Consider the following 12,061-nt stretch of genomic DNA (forward strand, 5'->3'; position numbering starts at 1 on the left):
TTTCACTCCTAACTGCATCTCCACCTTTCCTACCATCTTCCATGTGTTCTCTACATTTATCTGTGGAGAATCTTGTTCTGTTAGCATTTAGGTTGTTCTCTGGGCTATTTACATTGGTGTGGGTGTAATCTAGTCCTATCCATGGGACAAGGTAAGCTTGGGATCCTCCTATTTCACCGTCTTCCCCAGAAATCCTCCAGAATGTTCATGTTAAACCCTTTTTAGGAAGAGGATATTGATGTACAGAGAGATTAAGTGATTTGTCCAATATCCCACAGAAAATAAAAAATCTAGAACCCACTCAGATCGGCCACCAAATCCAGAGCTTCTTAGCTATAACTATTCATTTCACACCAGGATCTCCTCATAGACATGGGATTTGTAAACAAATAGTCCAGCTTCCTTCTAAAGCAGTAATCCAATTTTTCAAGTGTCCATATTTAGGGAAGAAGAGCAAACAAAGGTCAACATGTTTTGAGAGGTATATTTCAGGAGTTCTCTTTTCTCTCAATGCAAATAAGCAAGATTTCCTCCATTGCTTCCTTTGTCTTATGCATTTCATGAACTTATATAGGCATAGAGTGCAAACAAGGGAAATATTCATGCTTCAAACTATTTTTAAAATTTCTAGAAAGTACCACAAATCAGAAAGGTTGTAATTCTGAATTTTATGGTAAGGAGTTGCATTATTCTGTTAGTGTGTGCACAAAATGCCTTGATATTGATGTGATCTAATTACGTCAGTTAAACCCTCAAAATTATTATTTCACATTTTAAAAATTAGATACGAAGTTTATTAGTGAAAGAAGCTAGCAATAATGATGGCTTTCAGACTGTGATGGGCTTTTGTGGGTCAGGGGTCAGAAAATCATGTGGGGCCACAATTTTCCAATTTTTACATTAACATCTGGTGTTAAACGTCTGAAGTTTGCTTTACTGCGTCACATTTCATTCCTCAGTGAAAAATCATAAACTTTTGCAATTCTCTAGACTAAGCATTTCGCCGAACTGCCTGGAAGCCAGAACTAAATGACCCATGTGTTTCAAATGCTCATTGCAAAAGATTTGGAGGCCCTCACTGGGCTAATCTGTACATGTGGAGCTATGACTTAACCAAGAAAGGGGCCTATCTGTTCTAGAGTTTCAAAACTTCCTGGCAGATCTATTCCTGTAACTGGTGCAGAATGCAAATCAGTTTAAAGCTGCGTAAGTAAATGTCCAGAGTTCAAGAAATAATAATGATGAGTTGGCCAGAATCTCTGGCTATCTCCATTCAGATTCCCGTAAGGTTTATAAGGGCAAGTTTAAATTTTTAATAAACTGCAGCCCTGGGCTTATACAAAAATATTTTATTGAACCAGGATACATGGAGAAATTATGGCTAACTTAATTTAGAAATAAAGTAATGATTGAGAAATCTAGTCATTTCATTCTTGTCACCATTTTTTCTTTACTCCCTGCTTTCTTCTATGTAAATATGAGCAGTGAGTAGGATACCTTATTTAATGGTTGGTAGTTCTACCTCTAGTGCATTTTCTTTCTCCTCAGTGTGCAAACGCTGTATAAATAAATATATAAATACAGCTGATGCACAGAGATTGGAGAGCAGTCACTCTGACTCCAGAACACCCTCAGAAAAAGTTTTGAATAAAACTCCTGTTATTTTCTTGAGATGTTGTCACTTTCATTAAATGATGTTTGAAAAAAAAATTGGGATGATAATTAGATGATTAGGAGAGATAATAAGAATGGACAGAGGCTATTAATAACTTGCTGCCCCACTGCTAATGGTAGCTGGCCCTCATTCTTACTCTGACCATGTTCTAAGTCACATATGGAAACAATTCTTATTTTTCTTTATAAGATACTTACTTGGTCTGAAGCAGATAGAAGAAGGATTTTTCTAAGCCAAGCAATTTATAGATACTATAGGGAAGGTCAAAATATTTTCTTGGTATTTCTTTATACAAATAAGGTAATAATTTAATACCCATCTTACAGCTGTTAGAAATATAAACAACAGAAATAGCTTCTAACTGTACATTAATGTAAAGTATCCTTAAGTATTGTAAATGGTTTCTTACCTATACAAATTGCTATTATTGATCAAATAGAAAAGATCATTGGAAATATCTTTTTGATTGGCAGGGTTTTATTTTATGGCTCTGTTTCTTCCTTACAGTTCTCAGCATAAGGTTTATACTTTGCTTACTTCCAGTAATTTTGTCATCTCAGATGAAATGTGCTAAAACACTTGGCACTACCGGGCTAAGCACAGGGTTTGGGAAGGAGAGTAGATAGGATACATAAGAAGCAGAAAGTTTCTCTTTCTTGCCCTTGGGAAGGTTCTAATCTAGAATCTTTCTACAGTGCCTTACACATATCATAGTTCATTGAATTAATTTCAAAGATGCACCATTTATATATTATTTTAAAAATAAAAATTATTGCCAATTATTGTAAATATAAAATATGGTAATTTCTGGATTGTGGGAGATTGAGAAATGGCTGGTGGAAAACTACAGTGTATGGTGACTACTGTTCTAAGATGTTTGAAGATATTAGTTTCACTTGTTGTTTGGGGATAGGAAATAGGATCTCTTTTACAGCCGAGGGAAAGGGAGAGAGCCTGGAGGGACAGGAGCAAGAGGGTACTTTCCCAAGGGAACATATCAGAGGGCCTCTTCACAGAGCACTGGTGATGCCTAGAACAAGGAGAGCATTGCAGCAACTATCCCCCAGCATATGCACTCCCCCAGTACCCCACAGGATAAATACCTTTGTGGCATTTTCCCAGGACCTACAGGTTTTGCCCAGTGCTGAGAGAGCATCATTTCCTTCTTAGAACTCTGCTGTGTAGCCTATGGAGTCCTTGGGATTCAATCGGTTATCATTTTGGCAACTTAATCTGATTATTTTACTTGTATCTTATTTTCTGCTGCAGCATCCCCACAGAGAAAAAAATGAGATTCACTTATTAATTTTAGAGAGGAAGGCAGATGGTGTGGTGAATGAGAGTCTGGGTTCTGGAGTCAGTAGCCTGGGTTTTGCTCCAGCCAAGGCAAGTGCCTTAACTATCACTTCAAACTTTATTCCAGTCTGATGTGTAAGAAAAGTAATCTTACCTACCCATATGGCTCCTGTGAGGATCAGATGAGACAATGCTTATTGCAAAACACTTGTCATAGTGCCTAGCACAAAAGGCTAAATAAACACAAATAACTACAAGCTGTGTAGTTTACCAGAAAGAGCAACTGCAGGTCTGTACTGCAGAGGGCTGCATTTCACTTGCCCAGAGGAGATTTAACAGGACTTTGTTTTAAAAGTTTTGACTTATAGAGGCTAGATAGAACTGGATTGTTGGAAAGAAGGAGGGACTCTAGGGGGTGGAAGAGAAGTCTCAGTGACTGAATGCTGGAAGGATCTGCATTTCTTAAGCCTGGGAAATGAAGGGATAGTGCATTCTTTAGAGAAGCAGCGATCCTAATTCCACTGCCTTGAAAAGCCCCAAGAGATGGCAAGTGGTGTTAACACCTAAATGCCTGGGGATGTGGTCAGCAAATACCAAGCCTTCAGAGCAATGACCCCTGTCTCTGTAGCTTAGTCTGTGCCCAATAGGGAGCTAATGTCTCGCTCTACACATCTGGGCAATAACAGTGGTGACACATGGGCCTTTGAAATAAAGACTAGGCCCTTCCCTAGTTCCTGGGACAAGGTAAGATCTGAGATTCTTAGACAAAGGGATAGAGTGGGGAGACTGGGGATTCAAGCTAGTCCAATTGGATATAGAAAGGTAAAAGTATGTGCCACTTTTACATCATAATTCTATAGAGCAAACCCATACCCACTAAATAATTCTTTGACTTGCTATTTTGTGTAACAGTTATCATTATCATCTTATTCTGAAAAGAAGTTGAATAAGATATGTGTGTCTATACAAGCTGCTTGTAGGGCTTTTGTGCTGTCCCTATCCCCCGACACCATGGTGGTGTTCCTTAATCCATCCACTAGACCTAAATCAAAGATATCAGACCTAAGCTCTCAAAGTCTATTCAATACTCATTCTTATCAACTACCATTTACCCTTGACGTGGACTTTCTACCTGATCCTCCAGCAAGTGGCCTGAAAACTTTCTCTAAAATAGCATCATATAAGACTTCCAGGGAAGATGGTGGATTAGGAGGATCCTAAGGTCCCCTCCTCCCAGGGATCCAACAATATAACACCAGTATGAGTGTAAATAACCCAAAGAATGGTGGAACAGACTCTCCACAGCTAAATGTAGAGAAAAGGCCATGTTGAAGAGGGTTGGAAGGGCTGAAATGCTGTTGGGAGGTAAATGGACCCATGGAACTGTCTTCAATAAGGAGGGATTTAGCACGCATGGAGAGAGGAGACAACCAGACCCTCACACTAGAAACCCCACGCACAGGGAAAACGAATTCTTGTAACATTTGGCCTTGAAAACCAGAAGGGCATAATTTCACTAGTTCTTACAATGAGCTGGGCTTAACACCTGGAACTTAAAACCAGTGGGCTCAGCTGTGGGAGAGTCTGGAAGGCAATAAGAAACAGCCCCTGCCCTTAAAGAGAGAACACAGTGAACAGCCCTGTGGAGATACAGCAGTTTGAAAAATACCTGGGATTTAGTAATCTCAGAGTGTGTACTGGAGGGGCAGGGATCCTTGGGAGACTTCTCTAGGAACAAAGGAGTTGGCGGGTACTGTTGCCCTCCCCACCCAGAGCCGAGACACATGGACACCTGTGGAAACCAGCACAGTACCAACACTCACTAACTTGCTAACAGTGCATCCTGTCACTGCATTCTCCTACAGACATGCCCTACCAGCTAGGCTTTGGTTCCTGGTCTCCCACAGCAGACCAGCCCAAACCTTGCTAATGCTTCTGTCCTGCCCCATGTTCTACTGTGGACATAGTCCCTTCCCACATCAGTCCTGCATAAACCTTGCGAGCAAGTGCTCCTTCACCCTGAATTCTCTTTTGTACCTGCCCCCTCAAATAGTTCTTGCCTGGAGCCCACCCAAAGCATTTCCATAAGTCTGGCAGTGTACAGGCAGCCCCTACAGGGACCAGTACCACTCCAAAGTGCTTCCTGCCCCAAGGAGAGGGGAAGATAATCACACATACACACCAGTCCAACTGCAGCCCCGACAGTAGGCTAGGGGCAGACATCTGGTCTGATTACAGGCCTGCATACCAACAGAAGTTTCAATGGGACAAAGCAGGGAAAGCACCCTGCAGTTCAGTGCTACTGAATCTTTGGCAAACAGCTGGTTGTCTCAACTCAAGCCCAAGGCAGCCCTAGACTGGCGCAATAACACAGGGACTAAACCCTGCCTACAACAGGCAAAGAACCATTGCAGATGACTGGATTGAAGGCAAACACAGCTCAGTCACAATAGTAGGGCATATACAGCATACATATAAGACACCCCTGAAGCACCAGTCTCTGGTGAACAGGGGGCATTGCACTGCAGGGAACTACAGGACTTCTTCATAATGCCACTGCTTGCAAGAGCAGGAGGCATAGCTGACTTTCCAAACACATAGAAATAGAAAGACAAAATGAGACAGAGGAATATATCCCCAATGAAAGAACATGACAAAATCACAGCAAGAGTGCTAAATGAAACAGAGTTAAGTAATGTGCCTGATAGAGAATTTAAAGTAATGGTCATAAAGATACTCACTGGACTTGAGAAAAGAGTGGAAGACCTTAGTGAGACCCTTAATGAAGAGAAAATGTAAAAAGAACCAGTCAGAGATGAAGAACTCAGTAAGTGAAGTTAAAAATACACCAGAGGGAATGAATAGTAGATGAGAGTAAGCAGAAGAATGATCAGTGACCTGGAGGACAGAGTAATGGAAATCAAGTTGAACAGGAGAGAGAGAAAAAAATAAATAGAATAAATAAAAGAATAGGCTAAGTTAACTCAGCAACACCATTAAGCATAATAACATTTGCATTATAGGGATCTCAGAAGAAAAAGAGAAAAGGGAGCAGAAAATTTATTTAAAGAAATAATAGCTGAAAACTTACTTAATTTGGGGAAGGAAACATCTAGTAAATCCAGATCTAGGAGGTACTGACAGCCCAACAAAATCAGCCTGAGAGAGACAGTGATTAAAATGGCAGAAGTAGTGATAGGAAATTATAAAAGCACAAGGTGAAAAGAAAAATAAGTTATATATACAAGGGAAAGTCCATAAGGCTATCTGCTGATTTTTCAGCAAAAATTTTGTAGACTAGAACGGAGTAGTATGAAAAATCCAAAGTCCTGAAAGAAAAAACCTACAACCAAGAATACTCTATCCAGTAAGGCTATTATTGAGATTGGAAGGAGAGTAAAGAGTATCCTAGACAAAAGTTAAAGGAATTTACCACCACTCAACCATCTATACAAAAAATGTTAAAGGGGATACTTCAGTTAAAAGGAAAGACCATAAGTAGGAGTAAGAAAAGGAATCACAAAAGCAGTAAAACTGTATCTATAAAAATCAGTCAAGGGATTCACAAAATAAAAGGATGTAAAGTGTGACACCATATACCTAAAACTTGGGGGAAGAGGAGTAAAGAATGGGTTCAAACTTATGTTACCCTCAACTAAATATAGAGAGCTTTAGACATAAGATATCCTATATAAACCTAATGGTAATCACAAATCAAAAACTAGTAATAGATATGCAAAAAATAAAGACAAAGGATTCCAAGTATATCACTAAAGAAAGCTATCCCACTGTGAGAGAAGATAGTAAGAAAAGAAACAGAGAAGAACTACAAAAACCCATAAAACAAGTAGCAAAATGGCAATAAGTACATACCTATCAATAGTTATCAATATCAACAGTTATTTTGAATGTAAAGGGACTAAAGAGACTCTTCAGGCCTACAAGAGACTCTTCAGGCCTAAAGATGCCTGCAGATTGAAAGTGAAGGGATGGAAAAGCAATTATCATGCAAATGGAAGTGAAAAGAAAGCTGGAGTAGGAGTACTTCTATCAAACAAAATAGACTTTTTCTTTTTTCTTTTCCCTTCCTTCCTTCCTTCCTTCCTTCCTTCCTTCCTTCCTTCCTTCCTTCCTTCCTTCCTTCCTTCCTTCTTCTGAAAGAGACCATGAGTAGTGGCAAGGGGCAGAGGGAGAGAGAGAAAACCTTAAACAGGCCCCATGCTCAGTGGGGAGCCTGACATGGGGCTTGATCCCATGACCCTTGGATCATGACTTGAGCCAACATTAAGATTCAGATGCTCAACCATCTGAGTCACCCAGGCGCCCCCAAAATAGACTTTAAAACAAAGACTTTAAGAAGATATAAAGGACATTACATAATCATGAGAGGACCAATCCAAGAAGAATATATAATAATTGTAAATAATTATGCATCCAGCATGAGAGTACCCAAATACATAAAGCAGTTAATAACAAACATAAAGGAAGTAATCAATAATATAATAATAGCAGGGGATTTTAACACCCCACTTACATCAAGGGATAGATCATCCCCACACAAAATCAAAAAGAAAACAGTGACTTTAAATGACACATTGGATCACATAGGTTTTAACAGATATATTCAGAACATTCCATCCTAAAATAGAATATATAATCTTCTCAAGTGCACATGGAACAAAAGATCGCATACTAGGCCACAAAACAAGTCTCAGCAAATCAAAAAATATCTAAATCACACCATACATCTTTTTCTGGGCAAAACTCTATGAAACTAGAAATCAACCACAATAAAATGTCTGGAAAAAACCACAAATACATGGAGGCTAAATAACATGCTACTAAACAATGAATGAGTCAATCAAGAAATCAAAGAGGAAATTAAAAAAAAAAATACATAGTGGTCCAAAATCTTTGGGATGCAGCAAAAATGGTTCTAACAGGGAAGTTTAGAGCAGTACAGGCCTACCTCAAGATGCAATAAAAATTTCAACCAACCTAACCTTATACCCAAGGGAGCTAATAAAAGAACAAACAAAACCCAAAACCAGTAAAAGGAAGGAAAAAATAAACATTAGGGCAAAAATAAATGAAATAGAAACTATAAACAAACGTAGAAACCCTGATAGAATGGATCAATGAAACCAAGAGCTGCTAGTTCTTTAAAAAGATCAACAGAATTGATAAACCTCTGGCCAGAGTCCTCAAAAACAGAGGAGAGGAGAGAGGAGAGAGGAGAGAGGAGAGAGGAGAGAGGAGAGAGAGAGAGAGAGAGAGAGAGAGAGAGAGAGAGAGAGAACTTAAACAAAGCTGGAAATCATAAAGGAGAAATAACTGACACCACAGCAATAGAAAGGATTTTAAGGGAATGTTATGAAAAACTATATGCCAACGAATTGGACAACTAAGAAGAAATGGATAAATTCTTAGAAATATAACCTCCCAAACCTGCATTAGTAAGAAACAGAAAAGTTGAACAGATCAATTAGCAGCAATGAAATTGAATCAGTAATCAAGACTCCTGTGCTTGCTTCTGCCCTTGGAGAAAAGACTTAATAAGTCTCTCAGCACAGAACCTCAAATGTTAGAAAACAGAAGTTCTTCCCTCTGTACTCCTTTCTTCCCTATCACATCACAGCTTCCACTGACTCAAGTGGCCTGCAGTCTGACATGGAAGTTGGAATCATCCCTGACCTCTAAAATATTTTCATCTTCACAGGGCACCTTGTCCATATCTGGGAGGGAGTACCTTGAGGCTGACAAAATATGGAAAAAATAGAAACTGAGGGAAAGGTGATATTTGGAGAAGTTTCCAGAGATTGGCAAGCTGATGTCCAAATGGTCAGGGTTTTCCCAATACCACTGCTTAGTGTGGGGTAGTTTTGTGTCCATGGCATACGATAGCTGAGGAAAAAAAGCCAGCAACAAAACAGACAATGTTCCCATGATAAAAAGAGCTGTGGGGATCCTGGTGAACTAGGAAGGGGGAGTTGCTGGAGAGAAAGCCATGGGACATGATGGGTTTAAGAAAGACATGAAGGACCATCTATACTGTGTGCAGTCTATCTTCCTGGGAAAGGGAGAGAAGGAAGAAGTCAGGGCATGGCTATGACTTAGAAAGTCAACTGCGGGACTGTTTAGCAAAGACACTTACCATCTCCATGCCCATGTCCCCACCAGGAAAATGAGGATCATTGGACATTCCTTGAACGGTTGAGAGGATTACACCAGAGAATGATTATAATATAGCAGCTAACATGTTTTTAGCCTTTATTAAGTGCTGGGGGTTGGGCTAAGCCTCACATGAATTATATCCACTTCTCACAACAACCCTGTTTTCAAGTGAGAAGACTAACAACCCCAGAGAGTTCGGGTAACTCACCCAGAGTCATGGAATCACCGGAGGAGCTGGGAGTCAACTCGGAGTTTCGTTCACTCATGGCCTGTGTGTTCTTAATCCAATGCCATCTTTCACATACATTTAGACTTTGGGTTCAGTGCTTGTAGTTCCTGGTGACTTAGCTTTGTATCACAAGTGTGCACATTTCTCATGAAGGTTCTCTACTTTATCTAATCCCTTGACATATCCAGCTTTGGCATTTCTTAGCATTTTCTTTTTAAGTTTTTTTCTCAACTTCCAATCTGTGAATAAATATAAAGAAGAAAAGAGGAAGTTATTTTCTTTAAAAGTTTCTTTATCTGCTTTTGTTTATACAGTAGAAACTTGCCTTGAGATAACATCAGGCATATGTCGATTTGCTATGGAGCCCTGCTTTGGGGGTTCTCCAGACACACATACTGGAATCAATCACAATAAATTCTATATGTGGGTTGCTTTCCTCCATACAGCATGGTAAATTCTTCAGCACTCATGCTAAATTTTTTATGGCCATGAAACTGTTCTCCAGCCAGGTCAGCCAGAAGTGGTAGCTCCAAATTTTTGAGTCAGCACTAGAGTTCGGAAGGGTTAAAATTCTTAGATCACTTTTGGCTACTGTTAGAAAAACACCGCCAATTTTCCTCTCTCTCAAGATGCTAGATTTTTTGTTTTAAATATGATTGTAGGTGTTTTTAATGGATGCATAATCTGCTAAAAAGTTGTCTTTTTTTTTTTTATCCTGAAGATGCTTTTACTATATGGAGGATTGCCAAGGACAAAATGCCTATGCCATGCCAAAAAATTATTCTCACTAACCTGTTTGTTATAAAAGATTTGCTATAGCATTTCTTCACATTTCTCCATTCTGTTCCTCTTGGCCACTGTTTTTAAGCTGGACACTGCATTTTCCCTGCCTTATTTTTCCACACAATCAAATCAGAAATGTGGAGATAATTAGCAGGACACAAAGGTAAATCATTTATTCTATGATCCCCCCAGGTTCACTTGATTAAGGATGGCACCAGAACCCTGATGTCCTTGTAACTGGATGAGTATTGGTTAGAAGATAAGATACACCAGCCAACCTCAGTGAAGTGGTTGACCCCATCTCTGCTTTTATACCCACTGTACACATCTGTATAATCACACTTATTTTGGTTGTGCTGATTATATATTTTAAGTCTGTTTCTCTAGACAGAGAAGTCCTATAGGAAAGTTTCCATGTCATATTTGCCTTTGAATTTCCAGTGTACTGCACCGTTCCTGGCAGATAATTTATTGTCATAATATTTGCTAAATGAATGAATAGTCATGATTCAGACTTATTTTTGAAATAAAAATCCTGTTCTGCACAAAGCATTGACGTGGTCTTTTTGGCAACATTAGACTTGGAAAACACATCTCCTATTTAACCACGGATGTATGAATACTGCGTATTGACCACATCCTGGAGATAAACTCTATAGTTTCACTGCTTTAATCATTCTTGGTCAATATCTGGCATGAAGTGAAACCCCACAGAAGTTACTAAAACCTTAAAAATACATCATCAACTGAACCCCACACATGGAATATCTATTTTAAATGCACTGCAGTATTTTGGGCTCTAAGGCAACGTTTCCTCTATGATTAATATTTTCCCCTTGAATTTACTTTTTATATTTTCATTTTACCCAGCCTTGGTTATCTTTACTTGTTTACATTTTACCATTATTTACTTTATCTATTCATATTCCAAGCCACTTTGAGTCCTTTGGATAACGATATGGGACAGGACTAACTAATTTTAAAAACACTGCCAACTCCTAGGTAGGGATTCAAATCAGAGACTTTTGGGAGAGGTGGATGGAAGTTCTTTCTCTCTTCCATGGTCCACTCCACGATCACAGGTAGATCACTTAGTTCACATTACCCTTTGATTCTGTTATTTGTTCAGACAGTTGAAAATAATACCTTCAAAAATATGTGGAAGTGACTGGAAGGCTCTAAAAAACAAAAAACAATGACTTAAGGCACTAAAAAGAATCAGTTATGCCTCCTCATCAATTCTTTCCAACCCCCAAAGAACTGTGTTTTGTTTTTCAGGTCCTTAGGGACAGAATGCCTCATGAAGTCTTTCTTGCTACTTCTTGGAAAATCAAGTAATAAAGCAATAGACTGTCTATGTAAAACACAGTATAGATCCTTAAGGGATCTATCTAAAAGTCTATCTTAAGTCTATCTAAAATAGACTGCCTAAGTAAAACACAGTATAGATCCTTAAGGGACTTTAGATCAAAAGAAATAGAGCTTGGCACATGGCACAGGAAAGCAGTGAAAATAGCCCTGCACTTGGAGTCAGAATACCTGGGTTCATGGCTATGCCATGGAATCTTGAGCCTTTTACCTAAGTTTTTCAAATTCTATGCCCTTGCTTGTCCAGGATAGTGGTGCTATAGTCAGGATTAAATAAGAGAATGAACGTCAAAGAAGCTTATAGCTTGTAAAATCATATCAGGAGTATATGTTATAATAGATAGTGTTTATATTTGATGCAAAATGAGGCATTGGAAAGAACTTTGGAGCATACAGAACTGGATTTACTTGCCCTTCCTAGCTATCTCATTTCAGGCAACATACTTGACACCTATGAATCTCAGATTCTTAATCTGTATAGTGGGTACAGATGGAGTGTGGTAGAGTTCCTAGGAATATTGGTGGCAAAGCATGGA

At 39.0% G+C, this 12,061-nt stretch overlaps 1 long non-coding RNA gene across 1 annotated transcript in view; it reads right to left on the bottom strand.

The window, feature by feature from the left end:
- LOC106967272 (uncharacterized) overlaps positions 1–12,061 on the bottom strand; it is a 63,507-nt gene that overhangs the window by 10,055 nt on the left and 41,391 nt on the right. The window contains exon 5 of the long non-coding RNA XR_008299187.1: positions 9,354–11,335. This is a non-coding gene — a long non-coding RNA (uncharacterized LOC106967272). The remainder of the gene's footprint in view (positions 1–9,353; positions 11,336–12,061) is intronic.

This window comes from Acinonyx jubatus, chromosome B3 (genome assembly GCF_027475565.1).
Source record: "Acinonyx jubatus isolate Ajub_Pintada_27869175 chromosome B3, VMU_Ajub_asm_v1.0, whole genome shotgun sequence".
In the NCBI taxonomy this organism is placed as follows: domain Eukaryota; kingdom Metazoa; phylum Chordata; class Mammalia; order Carnivora; family Felidae; genus Acinonyx; species Acinonyx jubatus.